The 17236-nt window shown below is 39.1% G+C and overlaps 1 protein-coding gene across 4 annotated transcripts in view; it reads left to right on the top strand.

Moving 5' to 3' along the window:
* The first annotated feature begins 12481 nt into the window (after positions 1 to 12481).
* adgrb3 (adhesion G protein-coupled receptor B3) overlaps positions 12482 to 17236 on the top strand; it is an 872307-nt gene continuing 867552 nt past the window's right edge. For 2 of the 4 annotated variants that reach the window (XM_051919127.1, XM_051919124.1), the window contains exon 1: positions 12551 to 12937. The gene's annotated coding sequence lies outside the window, so the exon portion shown is untranslated. The other 2 variants (XM_051919125.1, XM_051919126.1) reach the window with 2 other exon arrangements.

The raw sequence follows: 17236 nt of genomic DNA, 5'->3' as shown, positions 1-17236 counted from the left end.
TCCCTATACTTCGTACATGAGAAAGTCAGGGAGGTCTAAAACGTTGAGGTTCATCAATATCTCAACATCGAATCTTTGGACGATTCCAATACTTTCCCTATACTTTGTATACGAGAAAATAAAAATGAACAAGATGAGTACAGACTGGGGCGGAATCAGAATACCTGTCAATCACAGACTACTAGCAACATTACCCAATTATCAGGAGCCTCAAGGTGAGTGGGCGGAGCTTGACAGGTGGCCATTGCAATGTTCAGTATGTTGGTGATTGCAACTTCACTGAACACCTTTGGGATGAATCTGGAGTGCCGCTTGCAACCCACACCTTCCCGTCCAATATCAGTGCAGACCTCACAAATGCTCTTTTGGCTGAATGGGCACAGATACCCACAGACACGTTCCAAACTCTTGTGGAAAGCCCTCTCAGAAGAGCAGAAGCTGCAAAGTCGGGGTTGGGAGAGCAACTGTGGTTTTGGAATGGGATGTCCAACAAGCTCACATAGGAGTGACTGGCAGGTGTCCACAAAATTTTGGCTATATCGTGCACATTATGTTACCTGGCACATCGATATATAACCATAATCTAGAACAAGTGTCCAAAAGCAAAGGAAATATCAATAATATAGGTTTTATTAAATTTAAACTTGTAGAGAGGGATAAAGAGAGGACAGTGGGGCACATTGGACTTCAAAGCCTGAGGATGGAGGGGTTTCAAATCTGTGTGACCCTGAGTACATCGCTTCACCTGCTTGTGCACCAATTGAACACAAAAAAAAAAAAAACAAAAGAGAAGTCATGAAGTGTACCTCAAATCTTGTGAGTCACCTTTGATAAAAGGGTCAGCCAAAGAAAAGAAATAATAAAAGAGTGTGAAGAGCAAGGAAATAGATAGATAAAGGAAACCCAATTTGACCCATGGGGTCTAATTCATAATAATAATAATAATAATACAATTAACTTATATAGTGCCTTTTCCATGTTTTACTCTCATTCACTGTTCCTCTTGCTATTACTGTAAAACACACTTCTCTTTCATCGCCATTAACACTTTTGTTAAATATCCGGGGGGCCAGCACATAGGCAAGGTGCTGTATAAATAAAACATCATCATTATTATTATTATTATTATTATTATTATTACCCTTTCAGACAAGTCTTTCCATTCTCACCTGTTTTTGCCATGTTGGAAGATGGCCATTCCAACATGGATACAAATATGAAAGACACTATATAATGGTAGTTATCAATCTAAGATAGATAGATAGATAGATAGATAGATAGATAGATAGATAGATAGATAGATAGATAGATAGATAGATAGATAGATAGATAGTGTAATTATCCACCGCTCTAAGGGTTGGCCTGTTTTTCCCATGATGGAAGATGGCCAATCCAACACTACCAGGTATAATCCTGCCATTCTGGTCAGGGTTAGGGAGGTTTTTACAAAATCCCAAGATTACCAGACTACAGTGCCAGCTGGCAGCAACTGGAACCCCCTGGGCCCTGTCTTGCATTTAAAGCTTTTAGTCTCCCTGCCCTCTGCGATGAACAGTAACACACCATATGTCTCCTGCGGGTGTCTTATGCTGCCATCTGCTGGTTTAGGGAATCCAGCTGGCTCCCTGCCCATTTCGGGTAATGCTTCACTGCACCAGTCATTACCGCATGTTTCCCTTGTAGGACACCATCTGTAACTATAGGGAAGACCTCTCGATCAATAAATGTTGGGGGGCACTTCCGTCACCATCTTCCCTCTTTATTTGAGTGGCACCGCAACTTTGTAATTTTTGCGATTGGCAAAACCTGTGTCAGCTGGCTATCCTGCCTCTCTTTTATGGGCACACTTCTGCCACTCCCAAATCCTGAATCACACCACAAAGGCATAAGTATACATAAAAAAATAACATCATATAAGTATACAAGGACAAGAGAGAACATGATGTACAGGAAAAGAATGGAGGAAACTAAAAACCGAAATGCCACACTAGGCCATCACAAGTACTGTATGTGGGCACCCCTCCAAATTATTGAGATGAAGAGCTTCAGTGTTAACAGGCACATCAAATCAAGCACATAGCTATGCCATCTCCGTTGACAAACACTGATCCTAGTGATGAGCTCAATGGCTTCAAATGTGGCACTGTCATAGGATGCCATCTTTGCCACAAGTCTACTCTGCAAGTCAACTGTATAAGTGCAAGGAGCAACAACAGTTTGTCCATCATGTGGCAGACCACACAAACTCACAAGAGAGTTCCAAACTGCCTCTGCAAACCACATCAGCACAAAAACTGGGCATCAGGAGCTTCATGGAGTTGAGTTTCCACGGTCGAGCAACTGCACACAAGTGTAAGAACACTATGAGGAAGGCCAAGCATCGGCTACAGTGATGTAAAACACACCACCATTGGATTCTGGAGTGGAAACATTGGAGTAATGAATCCTACTTCACTATCTGACAGTGTGATGGATAAATCGCTGATTGCTCAATGCCAGGAGAACACTAACACTATGCTACCTTCCAGACTGCATGGTGCCCACTGTAAAGTCTGGTGGAGGAAGGGTAATAGTCTGGGGTTGTTTTTCAGGGTTTGGGCTACGGCCCCCTGTTTCCATTGAAGGGTGCTGTTACTGCTACAGCATTGAAAAAATCAGGAGTGGTCTCCCCTCGACTTTGTCATGTACTTAGATGTGGGGATGGATATTTGAGGAGTAAACCGCAAGACAATGATTATATTTTTATATTATGTACATTATGAACCATCAACAACAAATCAAATCAATAACATAATGAGCAATTATTATAAAAGTAAAGTTGAATACATTGGACCATGCAGCTGCATGAATAAAAGGTAAAGTACTGCTTCACGTTAACAGAAATTGCCCAAAAGTTGATAGAAATCTACGTTTTGTACCTAATACTTGTATGCAATGTTTGGTTGACCTAAGTGAAAGCGTACTCAAGTTATCGTATTTACACACACACACAGACATAAGTCCAATAATGGTATTTTCGGATTCAGGGAGGTCTAAAATGTTGATAGTCATCAAAATCTCAAGGTCGAATTTTTGGATGATTACAATACTTTCCCTACGAGAAAGTAAAAACCATGGTATTGACATGGGGTGGGATGAGATTTCCAACAAGTTCACATAGATGTGATGGTCAGGTGTCCACAAACGTTTGGCCATACACTGCAGGTCAGATAGTATATCTCATCCACTAGTCCATCACAAGACACCTCGTATGCTCAAACTCCATCTTGTCTTCTGTTCTTCTTTCTCAGAATGTCTTACTTCTCTTCCTCCCACCTGTTGAGTCTTTGGCAATCACTGCACAGTCAACTCCAAGACCACTGAATGTCTGGTCAGAGCCAACCTAGGATCAGTCGGGAATGTGTCTGTAAGGCCCTAGCATCGGGGATTTCTGCTTCATCTCTTACTCCCATGGCACTAATAATATGGCAGCACACCTTTAACAGGTTGGTGCCCTCTACTGCCATCTAGTGTTCTGGAGAAACATTCCTCATCTTCCACCTGTCCTTAAGCACTTTCTGTATTACTGTAAATGGCTACCCACAGAGTAGCCGCCATCACAATGAGTTCCAATCTCGTTTGCTCAGCAAAGACTCCTGTGATAATCAATATGGCTGATGTCAATGGATACAGATGTGAAAGACACTATATAATGGTAGTTATCAATGACTAGATAGATAGATAGATAGATAGATAGATAGATAGATAGATAGATAGATAGATAGATAGATAGATAGATAGATATTTGAAAGGCATTATATAATAGATAGATAGATAGATAGATAGATAGATAGATAGATAGATAGATAGATAGATAGATAGATAGATAGATAGATAGATAGATAGTGTTACACATGTGTGCACAGGGGACAGCTTAAGGACTCTGGAGAGTGTAATTCCCTGCCGCTCCAGGAGTTGGCGCTGTGCCCTAATGCCTTTTCTCTTCTGCCCTCTGCAGACAGGAGAGGCTATAACACCACTGATGTCACTTTCCATGTCCCCCCACCAGGACAAGCCTCTTCATACTGGAAGGTCTTAAGATCGGAAGACCAGAGATCTTGAAGCAGTTAGTTTTCACAATTATTCTGTGTTTTTTTGTTACTATTTTTGGGGTGGTGCCCAAACTCTTTATCATGGACTTTCTGAACTCTTACAGTGGTGTAGTCAGAAGGATGAAGGAGATCCAGGTGGATGGACACCGGAAATGAAGTCAGTGTTGTTATAGCCAATCTTCCAGTCTGCAGAGGGAAGAAGAGAAAAGTCATGGGAGGACACAGCGCCAAACCCTGGAGTGGTGGGGAATTACACTCACCAGAGCCCTTAAGCTGCGCCCTATGCAAATGGAAATGAATCTAACTATCTATCAAAGTGTCTTTCTTATCTATCTATCTATCTATCTATCTATCTATCTATCTATCTATCTATCTATCTATCTATCTATCTATCTATCTATCGTTGGAGATACTGAATGGGTACACATGTGATTAAACGTGTTGGTGCCTTCTCTCAACTGCTACTTTTAAGGAAAGGCTCCGGCTTGCACAGTCCTATCAGAGAAGTCAATGCTACCTTGGAGCCCACTGATCTTTCGGGATAGCATACAGCTCCGGAACATTTTATAAATGGCTACATCCTGCCGGGGGGAAAACAAAAGAGCTCTTAGTGTACAGAAAGGAGTACAGAACATCCCTGGAGATGGAAATCAGACAAGTGACTGGGCTAGCTAGTGAGTCCCATGGGTTTCTAAAGGGGGAAAGCAGCCGACAGCCACAACCAGTGCTGAGAGTGTTCAAGTGTTGATGGCTCGGCCCCTCATTCAGAGTGAGCTTCTGTCTGACACCCATTGCCTCTGGGACTTGTTTCAAGCTTTTCTGTCACCTCAACAGAGATAACGCAGTGTTAGAAAATGGAGGGCTGCAAGTTAGCTGCTCCCAAAAGTACAGGAATGATATAGTGGTCTTCACTGGAATACTGTGGTTGTTACCTAATGGCATACGCAAGGTTGGCACAGCTTTTTTTCTGAAAGTAAGTTAATAGAGACATGAGCAGTGTATCATGATGCCCCCTACAGGAATCGTCCAGTAACAGTTCAGTCAAAAATCATCATTTCCAGGTCACTCATGCTTTTTTTTTTCTTTTCTTTCTGAAGTAGATGGTGAGACATGAAGAAGTGGAAAAAATGCAACAAATGGAGAGATAAAAATTGGACAACATAACATAGATAGATAGATAGATAGATAGATAGATAGATAGATAGATAGATAGATAGATAGATAGATAGATAGATAGATAGATAGATAGATAGATAGATAGATAGATAGATAGATAGATATGAAAAGCACTATGCAATAGATAGATAAATAGATAGATAGATATGAAAGACACAGCATAATATAAATAGACAGACATGAAAGGCACTATGCAAGATTTATGTATGTCAAAAACATTACATGAGATATATAAACAGATATGAAAGGCACGCTATAAGATACATCCATCCATTTTCCAAACCCGATTATCCTGAATAGGTTCAAAGGGAAGCTGGAGCCTATCACAGCAAACAATCCCAGACCAGGACAACCAGTTCATCCCACTGTGAACATAAACACACCCACACACACACGCATAAACACATCCACTATCGCAAATTTAGCAACATTGATTCACCTAATCTGGCACTATATAAGATAGCTAGACAGGAAAGGCATTATATAGGATACATAGATATGAAAGGCACTATATAAGATTAAGAAAGAGACATGAAAGGCGCTATAAATGATACATAGATACGAAAGACAGAATGTAACAGATATATAGACAGACATGAAAAGTACTGTATTAGACATAGATATGAAAGGCACTATATAAATCCTTAAAGAGACACTATAAATGATATACAGATATCACAGGCACAATATAACAGATAAGGTGCTGTATAGGAGATACAGACATGAATCTCACAATATAAGATCCAGTAAGAGACTTGAAAAGTATAATATAAGATCCATAAATAGGAATGAAAGGCACTATAGAATATACAGTACATATATATGAAAGGCACTATATATGATACCCAGATATGAATGGCATCATGTAAGATAAATAGACATGAAAGGCATTATTTAAGGTACATAGATGGATGTGAAAGGCACTTCTTCTTGGCACATTGTCCTCCAATGGCCTCCAGATTTCAATGTGACACCAAAGGCTGGCCTGTAATTAAAGGTCGGTCACTCACACAGCAATTATTCTGTTGTCACCGAAGCAACCCCAGCTCCAGATGAAAATGGTATGGAGGGTAGCTGAAATACCACAAGTGTGTGTAGGATGGGGCAAAGGTGTGTTAAAGTCCAAAGGCTCCTTTTACATGAGCATATTCAGTTGCTGTTGCCTCTTTCACTCCTCACCCCCTTATCGTGAGTCAGTTCCTCAGTTCATGTAAATCTTGGTTTCCACATCTTTCTGAAATTCTGAACCGTAAGCTTTTGATTAAAAAAAGACTTTTGTTTTGCCCCGCTGCCATTGATTTCTGCCTGGAGTTTTTCTCTGACATTTTTGAGCCCTTCTCCAAAATGTTCAACTACCTTAGTTGGCCAACTGTACCCTCCTCTGTGCCCACCAGCTGAGCACCATGCAAAATCAAATCCTGATCCAGTTATTGACACCTCCATCTTGTGCCTCCTTTTACTGACAGAAGTACTCCATACTCATGTGAACCTGGTGGTCCCATCAAAGAAGGGTGCAAACAAGTAAGACAGAGTGAAGAGGATGGTAATGGATGACACCAGCTTGGGACAGCCAGACACAATTAGTAAGATGTCTCCAATTGTGTGGGCAAATTTCACAAATCTGCATATTGCAATGTGGAAATTCAAAGATAACAAAATCACTGAGTTAATTATGAGGATCACTTTTATAACACGGGGGAAGACCTCCTTCTGCTGTCAAAACAGCTTCAGTTCTTAAGTGCCTTGATCATGGGAAAGGTGCTATATAAATACAATTTATTAATAATAATAATAATAATAATAATAATAATAATAATAGAGCATAGATTCCACGAGATGTTGGAAACATTCCTTTGAGATTTGGTCCACGCTGACATAATTTCATCATGCAAATTGCTGCATTCATGCTGCAAATCTCCTGTTCCACCACATCCCAAAAGTGTTCTATTGGATTCAGATCCATTGACTGGGAAGATGACTGAAGAACAGTGAAGTCATTGTCACATTCATGAAACCAGTTTGAGATGACTTTTTCTTTCTAACGTATGGTGCATTGTCATGATGGAAGTGTCCATTAGAAGATGGATAAATTGTGGCCATGAAGGGATGCACACGGTCAGCAACAATGCTCAAATAGACCTTGGCGTTCAAGAGGTGATTGACTGGTATTAATGCTCTCAAAGTGTGCCAAGAAAACATTCCCTACACCATTAAAGTACCATCACCATCAGCTTGGACTGTTGACGCAAGGCAGGTTGGGTGCATGGATTCACGCTGTTGGTGCCTATCATCTGTGTGCCTCAGCAGAAATCGAGATTCTTCAGACCAGGATTTGTTTTCTCCAGTCTTCAGTTGTCCGGTTTTGGTAGTCTGTGCCCACTGCAGCCTCAGGTTTCTGTTCTTGACTGACAGGAGTGGAACCCAACGTGGTCTTCTGCTGTTGTACCCCATCTGCTTCAAGATTTAACAAGTGGTGCATTCTGAGATGCTCTTCTGCTTACCACAATTCTACAAAGTGGCTATTTGAGTTACTGCAACCTTTTTATCAGCTTGAAACAGTCTGGCTGTTCTCCTCTGACCTCTTTCATCAACAAAGCATTTCTGTCCACAGAACCACCACTCACTAAATGTTTTTGAAACCTTTTGAGAATGTTGTGTGTGAAAATCCCAGGAGATCAGCAGTTACAGAAATCCTCAAATCAGCCTGTCTGTGTGAAGCCCCACACCCACGGCCAATGGCCACCGACCACTTTGGGGACATCTTGTCATTCATAACTGAGATGAACCAGTGGCAAGTGAAGAGATACAGACAGTTGCTTAGCATGCATTGCACCGCTGCCACGTGATTGGCTGGTTAGATAATTACATGGATAAGCAGGTGTGCCTAATGATTTCCTCATTGAGTGTATTTAATAGTGCCTTCTATACCTATCTAGCCTGTGTATATAGTGCCTTATCTATCTATCTATCTATCTACATTGACATCAGCCATATTGATTATCACAAGAGTCTTTGCTGAGCAAACAAGATTGGAACTCATTGTGATGGCGACTACTCTGTGGGTAGCCATTTACAGTAATACAGAAAGTGGTTAAGGACAGGTGGAAGATGAGGAATGTTTCTCCAGAACACTAGATGGCAGTAGAGGGCACCAACCTGTTAAAGGTGTGCTGCCCTGTTATTAGTGCCATGGGAGTGAGAGATGAAGCAGAAATCCCCGACGCCAGGGCCTTACAGACACATTCCTGACTGATCCTAGGTTGGCTCTGACCAGACATTCAGTGGTCTTGGAGTTGAGTGTACAGTGATTGCCAAAGACTCAACAGGTGGGAGGAAGAGAAGTAAGACATTCTGAGAAAGAAGAATAGAAGACAAGATGGAGTTTGAGCAAACGAGGTATCTTGTGAAGGACTAGTGGATGAGATATACTATCTGACCTGCAGTGTATGGCCAAACATTTGTGGACACCTGACCATCACAGCTATGTGAGCTTGTTGGAAATCTCATCCCACCCCATGTCAATACCATGGTCAGTATAGTATAGTGCCTTTCTATCTATCTATCTATCTATCTATCTATCTATCTATCTATCTATCTATCTATCTATCTATCTATCTATCACATATAGTGCATGTCACATGCTGGAAAGGAGAGTGAGAGATCCCACCCTATGTACACATTGAGCAAATGATTTTGAACACCTGTACACCTGCTGATCCATATCATTATCTAATCATCCAATCGTGTGGCAGCAGCACAAAAACCAGAATGGGGAAAAAATAGGATTTCAGTGATTTTGACCATGCCATGACCGTTGGTGATAGATAGATAGATAGATAGATAGATAGATAGATAGATAGATAGATAGATAGATAGATAGATAGATAGATAGATAGATATGAAAGGTGCTATATAATAGATAGATAGATAGATAGATAGATAGATAGATAGATAGATAGATAGATAGATAGATAGTGCCTTTCAAATCTATCTATCTATCTAATAGATAGATATATAAATAGATTTGAAAGGCGCTATATAATAGATAGATAGATAGATAGATAGATAGATAGATAGATAGATAGATAGATAGATAGATAGATAGATAGATAGATAGATATGAAAGGTGCTATATAATAGATAGATAGATAGATAGATAGATAGATAGATAGATAGATAGATAGATAGATAGATAGATAGATAGATAGATAGATAGTGCCTTTCAAATCTATCTATCTATCTAATAGATAGATATATAAATAGATTTGAAAGGCGCTATATAATAGATAGATAGATAGATAGATAGATAGATAGATAGATAGATAGATAGATAGATAGATAGATATGAAAGGTGCTATATAATAGATAGATAGATAGATAGATAGATAGATAGATAGATAGATAGATAGATAGATAGATAGATAGATAGATAGATTTGAAAGGTGCTAAATAATAGATAGATAGATAGATAGATAGATAGATAGATAGATAGATAGATAGATAGATAGATAGATAGATAGATAGATAGATAGATATGAAAGGCACTATATAATAGATAGATAGATAGATAGATAGATAGATAGATAGATAGATAGATAGATAGATAGATAGATAGTGCCTTTCAAATCTATCTATCTATCTAATAGATAGATAGATAAATAGATTTGAAAGGCGCTATATAATAGATAGATAGATAGATAGATAGATAGATAGATAGATAGATAGATTTGAAAGGTGCTATATAATAGATAGATAGATAGATAGATAGATAGATAGATAGATAGATAGATAGATAGATAGATAGATAGATAGATAGATAGTGCCTTTCAAATCTATCTATCTATCTAATAGATAGATAGATAAATAGATTTGAAAGGCGCTATATAATAGATAGATAGATAGATAGATAGATAGATAGATAGATAGATAGATAGATAGATAGATAGATAGATTTGAAAGGTGCTATATAATAGATAGATAGATAGATAGATAGATAGATAGATAGATAGATAGATAGATAGATAGATAGATAGATAGATAGATAGATTTGAAAGGCGCTATATAATAGATAGATAGATAGATAGATAGATAGATAGATAGATAGATAGATAGATAGATAGATAGATAGATAGATAGATAGATAGATAGATAGATAGATAGATAGATAGCCCTTGCTCTATCCTTCTTATCACACTAGAATACTTTAAGTTCTGTTTTGATGTCAGCTATTAAAGAACTCTTTTTTGTCACAATAGATAAAAAGATACTATTTAAGGACAATTCATGTCTGGCCTGCAAAAGCTAGCATTTCTTTGAGAGCAACAATCATTTTGGATTTAGATTCAGCAATTTCAGAAAATGGGTGGATGGATGAATAACAAAAGAAACAGATATAAAATCAAGACATCATGAATAAAAATGTCTCAGCTATATGCCAGTGATGGGTCAATATCTGTAATGGTTACTTAATTCAATTTATTCTTATTTAGCAAAGCATCATCACATCTATTATAATTATTGTTATTAACCCATTTAGATTCTAGAATTCCAAAAAGTCACATTTTAATAATAATGAAAAGAAAAAAAAAGAACAGATGTGGATAACCAATGGCAGCATTTTTCAGTGATTTTTATTTAAGGTAATGTGACATTTTTAAAGGAGTAAGAAGAAGAATACAAATGCTACATCTTCTCCTAGTGTGTGAGTTCTAAGATTTCAAAGCTATTCTATGCTTGAGATAATTCAATATTTGTAAAATAAATGAATACTACTATTATTAATAGTGAGGACATTCCTTAAGACAAACACAAGCCCCTAAAAGCAACACGAATACACACCACATAAAAGTGCCCTATGTCTTGGCTCAGGCCTGATACAGGTGGCAGCAACAGGACTGTCACAGAAAATAATAATACTAATAATTTGCCAGTTCCGTATATTTAATGTTATAACTTTGAAATACTCTGAAAGCTGTAAAATTACTGTTAATAGGAATGATACTGTATCATTCTTCTACTACTAATACTATTGAACTTTCAACTTTTGAATTCTATGCTAACTTTAAAATAATGTAGTAGTTGTGTAATTATTTTAGTAATAATATCCATAACAGAAGCAGGAATAATGCTGCTGCTACTGCTGTTTACTTTATCTTGCTATTTAGTTTCAGTCTCTATGGCTGCCCATCGGGACAGTTCGTCCGTCTTTTCCGCCTTTTCAGCAGGTCTCGGGGTGAAGCTGGGAATTCGGCATGGCATTAATAACGCGGACACGTCCATCCGTTGGTGTAGCTAATTTGGCTAACCTTACTGCGTGTTTCTTCATTGTACATTTTTTATATTGTTCATTCTTTTTTTTTTTTTTTAAAGCGAGGACTCCTTTTTTCTTACTAAAAACAAACGATTACCTGCATGTCGATGAAGTGTTAAACACGTTAAGCCACACAGCCTTCAGACGCTATTCTGATAGCATAAAAATAAAGTTAATAGACGCTGTGACTTCTGGCAGCATTCCCAGTAGTGGGATTGGGGATTGCGTAATAGAGTTGAGACTGCATGGTCTCTGCACACATTCGGACTGACTCTCTCACCCTCCTCTATATGCCCCCCCCCCCCCCCCCCCCCCCCCTTGTCCCAACACAAACCCCCCAAACAGACTGAACCTTCCAAACCTGATCACCAAGGACAGTCCTCTGAATCGTTGGTGACGCGGAGCCGATGCGGATGCTTTCTCTTCCCGGATTCCTGAACGTGAATCCTAAGCGCTTCTGGTGCTCTTCCACGTCTCCCTGTCAATAAAGTGGCAGCAACTGGAGGGTGGCGAAGACGCGAAGGAGGGAAAAAGCAGCAACCCGGGCAGACGCAGTCAGTAACGTCCCTACGTGCCTTATCTTAGTGGCTGTGACGTGATATTGCAGCCGCACTCGTGAAGCTGAGAGGAGGAGAGCCGGAGAGCGTTTCCCGAGCTCATACTCTGTACTTGCCTACTCGCTCTGCATTGAAACATCTGCCCTGGATATATACATATATATATATATATATTTCTTTTTCTTGGTCTTTTTTATTTGTCTTTTTTTTTTCTATCTGCTGACTGTCTGAGTATCTCAGGAGTGCCACACACACGCGCGCACACACACAAGGATAGAGAGAGGGAGAGAGAGAGAGAGAGAGTGAGTGAGAGAGAAAGAGAGAGAGAGAGAGAATGCGAGAGGGAGAGAGAGAGAGAGAGAGAGGGAGAACACAACAGGAAAGAAGAGGACCTACTGGTGTGTGTTTATGTGTGTCTATTTTTTACCGATCTTTTTCTTCTTTCTCTTTTAATTTTTGTGCTTTCTTTTTTTGTGAGCTCTGCATTATTGCTTCGTCTATTGCAGTTACTTTTGTTCTGAGGCATTTCAGTTCCTGATCCGTGCGTGGTGGTTTGCTGGTTCTGTTTCGCTGGAAGAAGCAGGAGGAGGAAATGAGCCTTACTGGAGTTTATGCTTTTTTTCTATTTCATTGATCGTGGCTTTAATTTTGGGGGTCTTTGTTCCCCCCCCATCCCCCCTCTTTTTTTTTGGCTGAAGGCAATGGGAAGCGATTATTCTAAAGAAAGCTGTTTGCTTCGCTGTTAGAACTAAAGCATCTGTGCTAGCATGTTGGAGAAATAGCCAGAGCATCCGAGGTGTAAGGTAATTTTCATTCATTTATTTATCGACTTGCACACTTCTTGTATCCATCTGATTTGTGCCCTACTTATCACGTAAAGCTGTCTGCCAGCAGACAAGTGCCTCGGCTACTTCATAACGCACTCCGCGCGGGGCTCGGTCTAGTCAGAAAGTTTAAGAGGTCCGCAAGAGGAGCCAAAGATGCGTTTCAGGCGTGCACGTTACAAGCTTGTCGGGGCAATGCCGTCGGAAGAAACGCGTCGCGATGTGGGACTATTATTGTAATAAATAAGCAAAAGTTAAAAAAAAAACAAAACACGGGGGTACATTGGGGTTTCAGATGAGCGAAGTGTGAGGTTATGGCGCCGACTATGCTCTAACAAATATGTGTCAGCCAAGGGGGGGGGGGGGGGGGGGGGGGGGGGGGGTATTTTGTTAGAATCAACCTTTAACAAAAATCCCCCCAATTGCATGCCAGCCAGCCAGCCAGCCATCGTGGGAACAAAACTAAGCCTTTTCAGGATTTCACCCCCAAATCAGCCCACTAGTGCAGAGTAGCATTTCATTTGGCTTCGATTTTATGTTAAACATGGCTTGCAATACCTCCTGGAATGATATGAATGACAAGCAGAACAATAAAAAGAAACAGTTGCTTCAGAGGCACTGATGTGAAGCACCTCTAGCTCTGGATCGGATAGCTCTTACGGCTCGTGCCCCGCAATATTTACACGGAAAATTACAATACAAAATAAAATTAATAAAAAAAAATCTAACGGCTCAAACGAACGAGGGGCGTAAAGATAATGCCGATGACACACAGTAGACGATTTCATAATGCGAACCCAATAAGGGTAAAGGAGATATCATTTGGAAAATTTGTTTGAGAGGGTCCCCTGACACCATCTTCTTTACATTGGGTTTTCAACGCCTACACACTCCGCTGTGACACTGCGTACAGCTGCATTGCCTGCAGGATTAATGCAATCAGAAGGACATCACACAACGTTTCTTACTCATAAAGCGACGCTCTGTTTCTTTTCTTTTTTTTCTTTCTTTGCTGTCATTATTATTATTTCGCTTTTCATTAAGAATTTCACAAATACGGCACTCCCCCGGCGCTCGGGTCTAAGCCACTTTATCAGATCCATAAAAGCGACTTAACTTACCGAGCGCGACTTTAACAACACGCATAGCAGCGATGATTTGGATTGTGGCAGACGATCAATCAGTAGATAGATAGATAGATAGATAGATAGATAGATAGATAGATAGATAGATAGATAGATAGATAGATAGATAGATAGATAGATAGATAGATAGATAGATAGATGCCATTGGCCTTGACGGAATAATAAAATGTGTCAGTGGAAACCACAGAAAAAAGAGAAAATTATCTGCAGGAAATGATAGCTAAAATAGACAGTTTCGTTAGAGCAGACACTCTGTAATTTATTAAATTTTGTAGCCTTGTTGGTACTGGTGGTGAGTGCGTGTGTGTCTGTGTGTGTGGGGATTGGGGGAGGGGTATTTGGCCATCTCGCAGTAGAAAATCTATGCAAGTGCATAGATGATCTGATTAGATAACCTTAAGCTTTCAGTGCAAAGTCCGACGATACTGCTTTATTATTATTATTATTATTATTATAAGTCTCTGATTCAAAAAGTAATGGGGTGTTGTGAATGCTAGGTATTTTAGGACTTTATTCTTAGAGACGCGGCAGGCTGTTATAGTGCTGTAAGGTAGATGTTTTTGAAGATTTTCACAAAAAAAAAATTATGCAGTTCTCTCCAGTGTTTAGATAGATAGATAGATAGATAGATAGATAGATAGATAGATAGATAGATAGATAGATAGATAGATAGATATGAAAGACACTATATAGCTTGCTAGATATTATTTTTACGTAGGTGTATTTTACACACTTTTAGCTGTTCATACATCCTTAAAGGTAAGCCAATGGCGAACTCCTCACCCAACAGACTATCCCACAAACCTCCACCGCTCGCCTGGCTTTAGCCATGGCCATGATGGTCCTTAAGAAAAGCAGATACACAGACAGCTATGAAAGGCGCTATACAAGATAGATAGATAGATAGATAGATAGATAGATAGATAGATAGATAGATAGATAGATAGATAGATAGATAGATAGATAGATAGATATGAAATGCACTATATAATGATAGATAGATTCTTAAGGTGACGGAGTTGTTCTTCAGAACAATGTCATAATGGAAACATTTTCGGTTCCCTAAACAGCAATCCACATGAAGGTTCCAGAAAAAACCGTTATTTATTTAGATCCCCAACAGGCTCTATAAATAACCATGAATAACTAATAACAGATTTGTAAAAGGCCAGCAGGTTCATAGTTTTTAAAGGACAATATCACAGGCTAAGTTCAAGTTTTCATGCTCTGCCAGTAACCTGCCAGGTAGCTTGCTGTACATCAACGATTTCTGTTTTGTCCATATATTACGAACCTTTTCAGAGCCCAAATAACCAAGTTCATATGCAAAGTACCTTTCCCAAAATGAAATGGTTCTTTGGCAAGTAAAGTACCATTAGAGAACTGTTATTTTTTAAGAGTATAGATAGATAGATAGATAGATAGATAGATAGATAGATAGATAGATAGATAGATAGATAGATAGATAGATATGAAAGACACTATATAGCTTGCTAGATATTATTTTTACGTAGGTGTATTTTACACACTTTTAGCTCTTCATACATCCTTAAAGGTAAGCCAATGGCGAACTCCTCACCCAACAGACTATCCCACAAACCTCCACCGCTCGTCTTGCTTTAGCCATGCCCATGATGGTCCTTAAGAAAAGCAGATACACAGACAGCTATGAAAGGCGCTATACAAGATAGATAGATATGAAAGGCACTATAGATAGATAGATAGATAGATAGATAGATAGATAGATAGATAGATAGATAGATAGATAGATAGATAGATAGATAGATAGATAGATAGATTTGAAAGGCACTATATAATGATAGATAGATTCTTAAGGTGACGGAGTTGTTCTTCAGAACAATGTCATAATGGAAACATTTTCGGTTCCCTAAACAGCAATCCACATGAAGGTTCCAGAAAGAACCGTTATTTATTTAGATCCCTAACAGGCTCTATAAATAACTATGAATAACTGATAACAGATTCGTAAAAGGCCAGGAGGTTCATAATTTTTAAAGGACAATATCACTGGCTAAGTTCAAGTTTTCATGCTCTGCCAGTAACCTGCCAGGTAGCTTGCTGTACATCAACGATTTCTGTTTTGTCCATATATTACGAACCTTTTCAGAGCCCAAATAACCAAGTTCATATGCAAAGTACCTTTCCCAAAATGAAATGGTTCTTTGGCAAGTAAAGTACCATTAGAGAACTGTTATTTTTTAAGAGTATAGATAGATAGATAGATAGATAGATAGATAGATAGATAGATAGATAGATAGATAGATAGATGTGAAAGGCACTATATAATAGATAGATAGATAGATAGATAGATAGATAGATAGATAGATAGATAGATAGATAGATAGATAGATAGATAGATGTGAAAGGCACTATATAATAGATAGATAGATAGATAGATAGATAGATAGATAGATAGATAGATAGATAGATAGATAGATACTATACAATCAATTGATAAATATTGGAAGGTGTTAAGTAATCGATCGATAGATGCGCTCCGACATCACACGTGTTTGCAGATACAGGAAGGCTCAGATTGGGATGACAGCGCCCGGCTAAGCCATTTCTTCCCATTCCCCCTCAGGATTAAGCGCGCGCTCGAATGTCCACATAACAGTCAAACTGCTCACATATCCCACGTTGCCGTCTGCTGCAGTAAACCCACTTTTGCCAGGACATGCGCCGAGCTGATTCCGTACAGGTGGATCCAATTCATTATTTGAACTGAAATGTTTTACATTAAAATGTGACTCACGGCGGGACTTGATATCATATACTGCAGTCTGTTGTGCGGAGTTTATAAGAGGCGCCTCTTGTGTCGCTCGGATTACAGGAGAAAAAAAAAAAGCCATTTGGTGCTCCTTTTACTGCTGGCTTTTGGTTCCCGGGGCTTTATGTGCCAATTATTTTCCTGTAACGCAATAAAGTTAATATTAACTACAGAAAACGAAATGCTAATCCATTTAACCGTTACGTGTTTTTAATTGCCTTGCGTTAATTATTGGGTATTTTAATCTAATTACAGATGCACCCACATTAAATTTTATTTCAGAAGAACGGTGGGGTGAAGGGTGCCGTGATTAAAATAATATAGCTTTGTCTCTCTGAGGAT

This window comes from Erpetoichthys calabaricus, chromosome 15, assembly GCF_900747795.2.
Source record: "Erpetoichthys calabaricus chromosome 15, fErpCal1.3, whole genome shotgun sequence".
NCBI classification, from domain to species: Eukaryota; Metazoa; Chordata; class Cladistia; order Polypteriformes; family Polypteridae; genus Erpetoichthys; species Erpetoichthys calabaricus.
Note: the sequence above shows the minus strand (reverse complement) of the source record. Positions and strands in the feature narration are given on the sequence as shown.